Source organism: Helianthus annuus, chromosome 9 (assembly GCF_002127325.2).
Source record: "Helianthus annuus cultivar XRQ/B chromosome 9, HanXRQr2.0-SUNRISE, whole genome shotgun sequence".
NCBI classification, from domain to species: Eukaryota; Viridiplantae; Streptophyta; class Magnoliopsida; order Asterales; family Asteraceae; genus Helianthus; species Helianthus annuus.
Window position 1 is genome coordinate 43,755,587 of NC_035441.2, and position 12,018 is coordinate 43,767,604.

The window sequence follows — 12,018 nt, forward strand, 5'->3', positions numbered from 1 at the left end:
AGACTTCTGTTCTCTTCTCTTTGTCTTGGGAGATGCCGTTGAGGGTCCGGGCAGTTTACTTTTGTCCCTTTTCTTGTATTTATGGTAGAATTAGTGGTCTTTTTGCTTCTTTTGTGATTTTGAGCTCATTTCATCCTGAAAATACAAAAGGAAGACAAAAACACTCTTTTTCCAACATTAGTACTTAAAAAGGGTTAGTTTTATGCCTTAATTGATGTGTTTTATATGTTGCATTTTACACACATCAGAATACCTCGGCTAAGCAACTGTTCTGAGGAAGCCCGTCGTTGCCGGCGGTCTTTTGACGCTGTATCTGGCGGCAACGGCTATTCGAATTTCCGCCGGTTGAAATCAAAGCAAACGACGTCTGTGTTAAAGTGCTCGCGTCTCCCTTCAACCCGTCCGATATTAACAGAATTGAAGGTTTGTAGTTTAATCTATTAATCTGTTATTTGGTTGTTAGATGTTTGTTGTTAGCATATGTTGTTGTTGTATGAAATTCAAGTTGATCACCATTCAGGCAACTAGATTCTTTATCTCATCATTTACATGTATCCCACCTGTTTGTGGAAATGTCTATGTAAACAAAGACACATCAATGTTGAAGTATGTACACTTATTCATACTTTTTCTTCTTCGATTCGTTAGGCTGTAGTGATTTCAGTTTGTATATTGCATTATATCGTTACGTGCACTTGAAGGTACCGCCTTTGGGTCCTTTTTGGCGCACACCATTTAGGGGTTTCAATTCTTTCAAGAATAGTTACCTCCTTGTGGACTCTCTCATGATGGGTAAATGTTTTGTACTTTTATTTGGTGGTACATTTTTGTTCATGTTATATGTAATGGGTTGTTGTCAATTGTTGTTGATTTGTGTTGATTCTTGTGATTTGAGGGTTATTATGATGAATTGGATCTGGGTTGTTCAAGATTTGTTGTGAATGTTGATAGCTTTTTTAGATCTAGGTTATTAAGAGGTTGATTTTAAAGATTTGCTTGATTTTGTTGAGTGTGATAGTTTGATGGGTTTTTTGATTTATAATGTGTAGGTAGAGGTGCACAAAATAACCGGTTATTAACTGAAACTGTAGCGGGTTAATAGTTGATCGAGGAGTAATCGATTAGTGGATGTTTTTAACCGTAGGTCAGTAATTGCTTAGGGATCTTTTAAAACTAACCGGTTATTTTTAACTGGTTGTTAACTGATGTACTGGTTAATCGTGAATATTTTTTTTTTTTTTGAAAATAACCGGTTATTAACCGAACAGGTTGAAGTGAATAACCAAACCAGTTAAAGCAATATCCAGCTAGCAAAAATGTGAAAACAAACGGCGGATGAAATTGAGCTTGATCTTGCGGTTCTTGATAACAAGACGATGTGGAAGGTGCACAGTTTCATCGGTAGCGCAGCCAAAAAGGAGGCTGCAGCGACTTGTAACATGGTTTTTTCTGTACAGACTGAAAATGTAAGTGTTTTGTAGTTAGTACTCTGCATTTGTTGATTGATATTGACTGTTGATTATTGTTAAATGAATTGGATGTTTAGGTGGAAGAACAGTTTAGGTAAAAGGATGCTGGAGAATAATATGTGGATATTGTTTGAAGGCGGAAAGGCACTTAAAAAACGAAGGCTTTTATAAGCGAGGTTTATAGTATAAAAAGACAGTTTTAGGTTGATTTCAGGATTGTTTAGGACGGGTATAATGGTGTCGGACCTGTTCAAGCCGTTGAAGACGGCTTCATATAAGGTAGGATTCAGTGGTTTATGTTTTCTTTTTGCGCCGGTGTTTGAGTCTGGAAGACCTAGCTGCTGCTTCTGGCAATGGTGGCTACAGTTCTGGTGAATGAAAAATGAAAAAAAATACAGGTAAATCTATTGCCCGTTGAGACACAACATAAATACATAAATATGATTATGCGAACCTTACACTAAATTTTTCATGATTCAGACTTCAACTCAAACGGTTGAACAAGGTGGACATTATCTTCATTTTACCTCATCCATTAAACAGTTGGGTTTGGAGTTTACTGCTGATGACATATGACTTGAATATTTGAAACAAAAAGGTATTTCTTGAGCTTTGAATGCTATGCAATATGGTCCAACTGAATGAAAAATTGTGTAGGTGCTTTCTTAAAAAACAAAGACAATCATCTATTTGGATGCAGAGCAAGAACATGTATAATCTATATTGACTTCTATCAACTATTTTAGTTATGATGTGTTTTCTTTTTTATTAATTTTTATTTGTGATCAACGATTTTGAAAGCTATACAATATGGTCTAACTTAAGAGAAAAATGTGTAGGCATAGGTGATCGAAAATGGAAGATGCGGAAATATCAACCCTGAGGTTAGAGGGAACTATACCACCGGTATAAGTACATGTTGTACGCAGGTGGATTCCATCTTATATGGATCACGAGACACACTACGTGCTGGGCCGCTGGTCAACCAAGAGGTACACCCATAACCTCGAATGTTTAGGCATAGATGATAAACAAAATCATCATTGCCACCAATTTATTTGCATCTTAATGCGTTAGTATACATTTGGTTGAGGCTTATAATCAATTATTAACTTAGGTTTTCTTAGGCGGCATGGTTGAGTGGTTCATGGCTTCAAAAACATATCATAAACTTCATTCGGCGGGGTTTACGGAGACATTCGACAACCAAGGCTTCTAAGATTCCGGTGAGTTCACTTTTTATTAGGGCATACCCTTTTTTTAGTCGTTAATGATATGAAAATTTGCTAAACTTCATTTTTTATCATGGTAATTAGGAGCTTAAGAGGGGCTTGTGTCAGATCACAATCTAAGTGATGCTGCTAAAAATTGGAGTAATGCACTACCCTTCTGTTGCATTGCATTCTATCAAATTTGATTAGAATCAATCAAAAAGTTTAAAAGGTCTCAAGTTAATCATCAATCATAGCTTAGTGGGATTTGGAATTATAACATGGTTTGATTCAGTTTTTGCTATTTGTTTGTATTAGGTATATGCAGGGATGGGCACTTCTTACCGAGTACCGGTACTGTACCGATAATTTACCGGTAACGTACCTTACCGAACCAATACTGACCGAAAAAAAATGCGGTAATCCCGATTTAAGTACTGAATATATGAAAGAAGCGAAAGAGAATGGTCGATATATAAATATTAAGTACACTTGATTCACTTAGATAAAGTTTAAGAAATGATTTTTTTTGAAAACTAAGTCAACCATGGTTTTTTATTCTTTAACCTCCTCCAACTGAGTATATATCATGTATTTTTTAAACCGCCCTAATCCGGCTGCTACACCTGACCTGCTGAGTTTGATCATTTATTTGTTGCAGATTTCAGATTTCGGTGTTACAAGGACTGATGTTGGAACTTATTGCTATAAGCAAGCGAGCATAATTTTATCCAGGTTAAAAGATACATGCTTATTTATCTTATTTTGAATATTATTAAACAGTGAGTACATTAAGGGGCACCGATTTCATTATTGTCATTGTTATGATTAATCATTTAATATATTTGTTAATACTCTTTTGTGTTGTTTGACTTTTGATGTCAATCCTACTAAATCTTTTTTTCCAAATTCATCTTCATCCATTTAAATACACAACATTAAGACCTTTATATATGTAGCAAATAGCTTATGGCAAACTGGGTTGTCAAAAAAAAGTTTGAAAATTTTCATCACTCTTGGTCCAATTTGGAGTTATAATTTAGTCTTTTTGACCTCATAAGTCAACATTTACTTTTTGACTCATTTCAGTGTGAACTAAAAATTATCTAAATTTGGGAACTATTATATAGACGAATAAAGCTTCGATGTTGGATGAAGTGATAGATTATTTAAAGAAGCTACAGACACAAGTGAAGTTAATGAATAGCATGTCAATTCCACCACCACAAATGATGATACCAGTACCCCTACAATTGCAACAACAAGAAAACCACCTTCACATGTCAATGCTAGCCCAAATGGGAATGGGATAAGGCTTTCAGATGGGCATGCAGTATGCCCCTGCCACTGTATGATACTCTACAGTTGAGGCCAACCATTGACCATTGTCTTTTAGTTGAAACAATGTCAGTAAAGGGAAGACAACCACTTGCCAGCGAGGTAACCATTTTTTGAAAGAGTGATCTATTAAAAGATGTAAATGTTCTCTTTGTCATTTAATGTATTCTTTTATAAATTGTGATACTGATGTTTATAGTTTTCTTTTTTAATATGAAACAAAGGGATCTCTGTGTCATCAGCATTCATCGACGCCGATCAGTTTTGGGTTGCATGTACCAACTACCAACCCTAATCCGAATTGTTTATACGGGTTTCTTTCCACCTAATTACACCATATGTCTTGCGCTCCTAATACCTCCCACCTACTTACACCGTGCTTATGCTAATTCTGGTTCCTTCAGCCTCTTCAACGTGCGTCTACAAAGGTAATTTGTCGCTCAACTATTGTTTTTTTTGCTATATCGTCACTCAAATTGATTATTGAATATTCCAGGGTTAGAGTCTGCATCTTAATTCTTGCTTTCTTTTAGTTAGTTTTATCTCGGATGAATAAAAAAACCGTGCAATTATATAACGATTAACGAAAAAAAGAGTAACTGATGAATCGGTAGATAAATTGATGCGGGTAAAGTGGTTATGTTACTGCCTTTAATGCTCTATTTTCATTCAGATGTAGGCATTGCTGTTGGAATGTAATGTTAATGTCAGAATCACAAAAACATTTATTTTGAGAATTCAGCTCCTGAGGTGTTTTTTTAGAAACATTCCCATATCCTAATTGATACCTGCTGATAGCCGTGAGTGGGGATTTAAGACAACAATGGACCTGGGTAAGTTTTTATTATTTCAGTTGTTTCTTTCTTTCTCTTTTTATCTTTTTATCCTATTTCGTGTAATGGGAAATTACTATTACTATGTAGGAGAATTTGTGAACTAAGTGGACCAACTCAGAGATTCCGTTCGTTAGATAATGCTGTTGGTTTACTAAAACTGTATGTAGAAGGTTTTGTATTTCAAATTGTCGTTGTAATCTATTATATTGGTTTGTGTTTTAACGTGTATAAAATCATCATATTTATGTCAATGGTGATAATGAAGATATTTTCTTTTACCAACCCGCAAAGTTTGCGGGTTCTTAAGCTAGTGTAGTTCCTATAAAATTGGGTAGTGTGTGTTTCTTTATGTTGTTATATAAAGGGGAGCAGGTCATGTTAATTTGTCATATTTTTTGTCTGACCAACACGTTAGTATGGATCAAACACATGCAGTTTTGAATGTTGGAACCTATGACCTGCAAGTGAAGATTTAAAATTTTCTATTGTGCTTGCTTTAGTATTGCTTTTGGTTTTTTTACATTAATTATCTACTACAAACTGCAGAAACCTATTGACCATTGTTGAGGTCCTCGATGACAACAGTCTATTCAATTCTGACAAAGTACGTTCTAAAGTATATAAATCTGCAATTAATACATTCAAGTGATTTCTAAACCTACCTCTACATATACATATGAACTGTACTTGAATTTATATACAAAATATTAGGTTTATTTAAATTGTAACATGCAACTAAATTTCCACATATTAAGGGTTTTCTACATATACATATGAACGGTACTTGAGTTTATGGATGAGCTCGGTACCAACCGGTACCGAAAATCCCACAAATTGGGTATCGGTATCGAAAACATCCGGTACACTACGTTTCGATAATGGTACTGATTCGAACCGATATTTGAAGGTAAAAAACAGGCACCAAAATCGCCAAATTTCAGTACCGAAGATATTTTGGTTCGAGAAATTTGGTACTGCCTACTTGAATTTATATACAAAAGATTAGTTTTATTTAAATTGTAACATGCAACTAAATTCCCACATTTTAATGGTTATATTTAAAATAGCTGGTAATTAATTTGCCTTATATTTCTGATTTTATTTAGATATATTAAAAACCTAATGTAAATATTATATTAAATTAAACAAGTCGAATCAGAGGCCACCACCGCCCTCCTCCACCAATGATAGCACATCAATACGGTTCACATCGTTCTGTTTAAATAGATAGTATAATAAGAGTATCTAATAATTAAATTGCCTACCAAAGTAGTTACTCCCCACTTCTCATTCTAACAAAAAAAAGTGATGTATTCATATATAACTTACTCTCCCTCCAAATCAAGTATTTATTAAAGAAATATGTTTGGTATTAGGATTAAATACAAAATGAAAAATAAATAAGAAGGGTGAGAAGAATTTTAGTCTATTGATTATGTATTTAGAGGGTTGAGATTAATGTTAGGGGAAAAATAATAAAAGAGCATAAAGGAAATATCCATATTATTGACTTTCTATATCAACATGTCAATTTCTCCCATCATTTTAAAACCTCTATAGCTTTTCATATGATATTTAAAAAAAAATATCCACCATAGCGTTTTTTTTACATTAATATGAGTATGATATTGTTATATAAAACTAAAATTAAAATTTTCATTTTTATTGGTTTTCCTTTATATTGTGTTAAAGGTTCTGTCATTGTGTTTTTAACTGGGTTTGGCCATTATGTTTTTTTACTAGGGTTTCTATACATTGTGTTATCAAAACCTATAACACAATGTATGACACAATGAAGATGGTGTCATATTTGGGTTTTCTATACATTGTGTTATTGGTTCTGATTATTGTGTTTTTCAATTGGGTGAGTTTTTTTATACATTGTGTTATAGGATTCGGTTATTGTGTTTAGTTTGATATTCACTGTGTTTAAGTATGTTGTCCATTGTGTTTTTGTTTTGTTGTCCATTGTGTTTTACTCTGTTATTTATTAGGTTTTTGTTATGTTGTCCATTGTATTTTAGTTTGTTGTTCATTGTGTTTTTAGTCTGTTGTTAATTTGGTTTTAGTTTACTGTCAATTGTATCTTTTATCTGTAGTTAACTCAATTGGTTATTATTTACATGTGGTATTTAGGTAAATACATACGAAACTACACGGTATTGTGTTTTTCACAAGAAATTGTGTTTTTACAAAGGAATTTATTTTTTATAACATTGTGTTTTTTAATAAGATTGTATTTTTATGTAAACATTGTGTTATTGCCTTTGTGTTTTTATATAAATTTGGTTTTTTGTAGTTGTTTGTGTTTTATATATAACATTGTGCTCTACTATACCATCCTGTTTTTGTATAAACATTATGTTTTACAAAAAAAAAAAAAACACAATGTAATTATTAACACAACGACAATAACACAATATTATACAAAACACACAAGAATTTGTAAAAACAAAATTCATTGTAAAAAACACAATATGAGATGAATATATGTTGGTTAGTATCGGAATGTTTAGCATGGATGTTGAATTGTGGAAACTGCAAAATGAAACCTGGTAAAAAGTGATTTCTTTTCTGCCCGGTGTGTCTATGTCATTGATGATTATGTCCTCTGTGCACTATATCAATGGATATAACAAGTTCATTATAGTTCAATAATGTGGTGAGATTGCTAAGATAAACGTAAGAACAAAGGAGAATGCATTACATTAAACTTATAATGAAATACTATATGTTTAGTGTTATCATAGACATGTAATATGTATATATCTTTTTTTTTTTGTTAATTTTATGGTGATAGCAACTCCTATTTTAATCAACTTACCAACGAAGCGAAGATGTTAAATTGCGTTAACTAAATAACAAAACTTAAGTTAACATGCACGACAATTAAACCATTGTTGCACCTCCTAATCCCAGTTGAATAAGAAGTTATCATGAAGACATTGTGTTTTTGAATACTTAACAGTTATTTATGAATTGAAGCAATTATCTCCTAAAAGACAGTTCAGGTGGACACATTGACCTGGTCAGCCTAATAAATAGGAGATAACATTCCACGATCTAACAAAAAAGTTATAAACTAATTAAAAAACTGCTAAGTAGTTAGTTCCCCCCATGATTTTCTGCCCACATTCTCCACCTAAACCAGTTCCAACAAAAAGGAAGCAATTTAAAAAAAAACAAATGCAGTTCCGTGGGTAGTTGGTTGGTTACCAGCAGTTTCTTTATATTCCTATATGGTTACTAGCAGTTTCTTTATATTCCTATATAAATGCGAGTAGGGACATACTTTTTGTCTGATCAACACCTCCAATATATCAACAACAACATCGTATGGATCAAGCACAATATCAGTTTAGTTTTGATTGAAGATGTCAACCGTTTCCTAAAGGTAAAGTTAAAGTTCATGTGGCCTAATTTCTGCTTTTTGATTTAATTGTCATATTATGTGCTTTATAGGAAGATGACAATTTAAAGATAACTGGAGAAGAGCAAAAGTTTATGAAAACAAAAGGTCAACCAACAACGATAAATTTCAGCTTTATGAATGTAATCAACATTTCTTTTTCTTTTTTTTTCTCATGAAAGATGGATCAGAATCGGATAACAATGACAAACACAAAGTAAGCCTAATTCATACTGCCTCATCAATTTTGTTTTCGTTTAGTGGTCTAATGGTTATATTTTAATGTTTATTCATGAGTTAAGTTTTTCAGGTTCATTTAAAATTTTCCAGAGTATGAAAATCCAGAACGTTCAATGGAAGGTAAATGTAAATTCAATTAGTTCATCTTAAATTTAATGTATTTAACTATATGTAATGGTACTTTCTTTTAGTGTGTGATTAACACTTACATTTTATTTGATTTGATTTAACCTTGATAAGGAACCACTGAATTGTAGGCACGAAGGTAGAGGCAAAGTTATGTATTCTATGTTTTTCTTTTTTTCATATTTTATCAAATCTAATAGTTCTTTGTTCTAAATACAGGAAAATGACGCAACTATAGAGATTATTGGTTTTTAAAGGCAACTCAGTTCTTACAACTTTCAACGCGGGCGAGAAATTAGTGAGGTAAAGTGCTTGGGCATTTCATTTATATAGAAACATTATACTAATGACCTTATTATCTTATATTCGTCAGTTTGTCAAAACAATCATACGAGCAAGAACCATAATAAACATTAGAGTAATACCCAACCCAGTCCGGGTGTTGCAAAAGTATAACATTTAAAGATAACTAAAATGCTCACACTAAAAAGGTTATTAAATTTTCAAAGTGCAGACAATCAAGAATCATAACCAATCAACAACTTGATGGATACAAAAGTTGACAACAGGGTAGGGCGTATTCCAGTGCTAGATCAGCAAACAACACCCAGCAACACCACCACACCATGGCGCGGTTAGGGGGTGGGGCAGGAGGGTTGGGGTTGGCCACAACGTGGGTGCAAAGAAGGATTAATGGGGTTGGCTGTCCCTTTGTAGGATATATGCTTCATATTTATTTTTTTAGATTACAAGCAAAAAAGAAAGAATGTGAACCGAAAAAGAAAGAAGATAACAGATTGAAGATAATGGGTGACTGGCCTTTGTACTTTTTTGTATTTTGTCCTTTTTTGACATCTTGCTTACGTGTTCCTTCACCTTACCTCATTTTCACTTTAACTTTAGTTATTTTATTCACTAAGTATTCTTTTAATTCATGTACCTTTATTTCTTGAATTTTAATGTATATTATCCCTTTAACGATAATTATTAATCAAACTGATTTTATTTTTATTTTAAATAAATTAAAATATTGAGTAAGTTATCATATATTATTTCATTTAGTATCGATTATGTCTTTTTTATATATCAGTTTGTCACAAATGTTCCTGTCAATTTTATTTATTATTAAATAATGATAACCTAATTATTAACCAAGCCTTGGTTCCTCCGGTTAACACAACAGGGGTTAATAGATGTAAGATTTTAAGTTAGTATGTATGACAATTCAAGAACAGTTGTAGTTACTTATCGCAATCAAATAAAAAGTCATCATTATCTTAAATATAGACACATTTATTGATGTTCTTAATAGTTGGATAAGAAGTCATTGTGATATTAAAATATGCAGTGAGTTTGGATGGTGTTAATCATATATACCCGGACAGCGGACAGGTAAACTACTAGTTAAATAGTGGGCATTATACTCGGGTCTAATACCCCCCTAAATAGCAAGTTTCTGCTACGATGTAAGTATTATAACCCCTGGAGACGTATTAGATACTCTGCCCGATTGATCTAGGGTTCCGTAACGGCTGTCGTGGTACTGCCCGACGTAGTCGTTGGAATGCCGTCTCGGGGAGGGTATTACTAATGTTAAAATGGGTTATTATACTAACATGCGTGCATTTGTGTAATTTATAGATTTTCACCAGGAAACCCTTACGGATAATCTAAGACAGCAATGTGAGTAATCTCTTTTTTTTGTAGTGATTGAGTCTTTATAATTCTACAATTACTGCTGGTATGTTGGGGTTTTGTATACAAAATGTGAGTAACGTTACCATTGGACGAAGAGTTAGCCAATGTGTAATATGACCCACCAGTCAGGATTGACAGTACTGAATGAGTAATTGGGTAGATGTAAACATTGTAATCGCTCTCAATACTATTTAAATTAATAAAACTTTTCTTGATTAAACTGAGATTCACTCACCAGTATTTCCCACTGACAAAATGTTTTTAAACGTGTTTCAGGTAACACAATGTGAAAGCCAATTAAAAGCCAGCTGGACAGCACTGAAGGCTTGGAAAAGTGGCTATAAAAGTTACCAAAATAAAAGGAGGCGTTTATTAAAATAAAATGGGATTTATTCCTATGAATCAGTTTGTAATGAACTTGGGTTTATCCCAATATGCTTAAATTATATAAAATATGGTGTTTTACTCTGATAAAATATTTCCTAACTACGGTCCTGATGTAATTTCCGCTGCCAAATAAATAAACACCGATACCACCTAACTGGTTCGCGGTGCCCGCTCCCAGGATAGGGTCAGGGGCCGTGACAGAAGGTGGTATCAGAGCCATGCCCCTGATTCAGCCACAGAAGTGTTCTGCTGACACCGAAGTTCAAAGTGTTAGGAAATAAATTTCGGGAATACGTGCATAATTGTATTTTCTTGTTATATGTTATCTGACTATTTGTTAATTTACAGTATGAGCGACCAAGGACCATCTGACGCGTATTGTCAATTGTCTGGTTCGCCTAGGAGCGAAGGTGCCTCTTCTCAGCCTGCCCTATTAGGATACTCTGCTGATACAGAAGAAGGAATAATCGAATTTAAGGCTCAATCTGAAGAGCCATTTCCTCAGAAAAAGAGGGGATGGTTCAGTAGGGGAGCACACGAGTGTAGAAAACGTATGAAAAAGTAACAAGACCAGAGAGCGCTAGCCGCAGCCAAAAGAGAAACCGATGCATGTCACACCCCGACCACGTAAAACAACAAATCGTGGCGGAAACGCCGGGGAGTGTTGTAACAGAATTATCGTTTCATAACCATGGATACAAAAAAAGAGTTTCGTTTTATTGATAATTTTAAACATTAACATTGTCTTAACACATAACAAACAAGTTTCATATTGTCTATCACTGTTATTATGTCACTGAGGCATTGTCCAGATCCTATGTGACGCATGCATCCTAGAATCAATCAAGCAACAACACCTGAAACATATGTAAAAACAAAGTCAACAAAGAAATGTTGGCTAGTACATAGGTTTTATAAGAGTATCAGAATCATGGCTCGTTTATATGTTGCAGTACTTTATTAGACTACAAAAGTCAAAAACACAAACCTCGTTTTGAAAAATGTATTGCAACATAGTTAACCAGCTCAAATCAAGTTGGTTATAATTTATAAAACCTCATAGCCATGATTCTTAACCCAAAAACATTTGTTTTAGAAAACCAATTTGTAAAACATCTCGTATTAACTCGTTAATAAAACTCGTATGGTTTATAGTCTTTCGAAAACATCGTTGTGTGACATCGTTTCAAAATCGTTTACCCAAGTGAACTAAATAACGCCACAGTATGTAATATGATGAAAACACTTATATATAGAAAGTACCAGCGGCGTATCCACCATGCTTTCATCACATCACACCCGTC

General features: G+C 33.5%; 2 long non-coding RNA genes across 4 annotated transcripts; both read left to right on the forward strand.

The window, feature by feature from the left end:
* Positions 1–644: 644 nt before the first annotated feature.
* Positions 645–1,618, forward strand: LOC110877523. 2 transcript variants are annotated; one of them, XR_002557085.2, is made up of 4 exons: positions 645–792; positions 1,050–1,144; positions 1,269–1,466; positions 1,547–1,618. It is a non-coding gene; the product is annotated as an uncharacterized LOC110877523 (long non-coding RNA). The 2 variants fall into 2 exon arrangements; XR_002557084.2 differs by having other exon boundaries at positions 648–1,144.
* Positions 1,619–3,332: 1,714 nt separating this feature from the next.
* Positions 3,333–5,122, forward strand: LOC110874263. Of its 2 annotated transcripts, none has more exons than XR_002555784.2 (5): positions 3,333–3,415; positions 3,811–4,120; positions 4,243–4,446; positions 4,692–4,851; positions 4,942–5,122. It is a non-coding gene; the product is annotated as an uncharacterized LOC110874263 (long non-coding RNA). The 2 variants fall into 2 exon arrangements; XR_002555786.2 differs by having other exon boundaries at positions 3,338–3,415; positions 3,770–4,120.
* Positions 5,123–12,018: the final 6,896 nt, after the last annotated feature.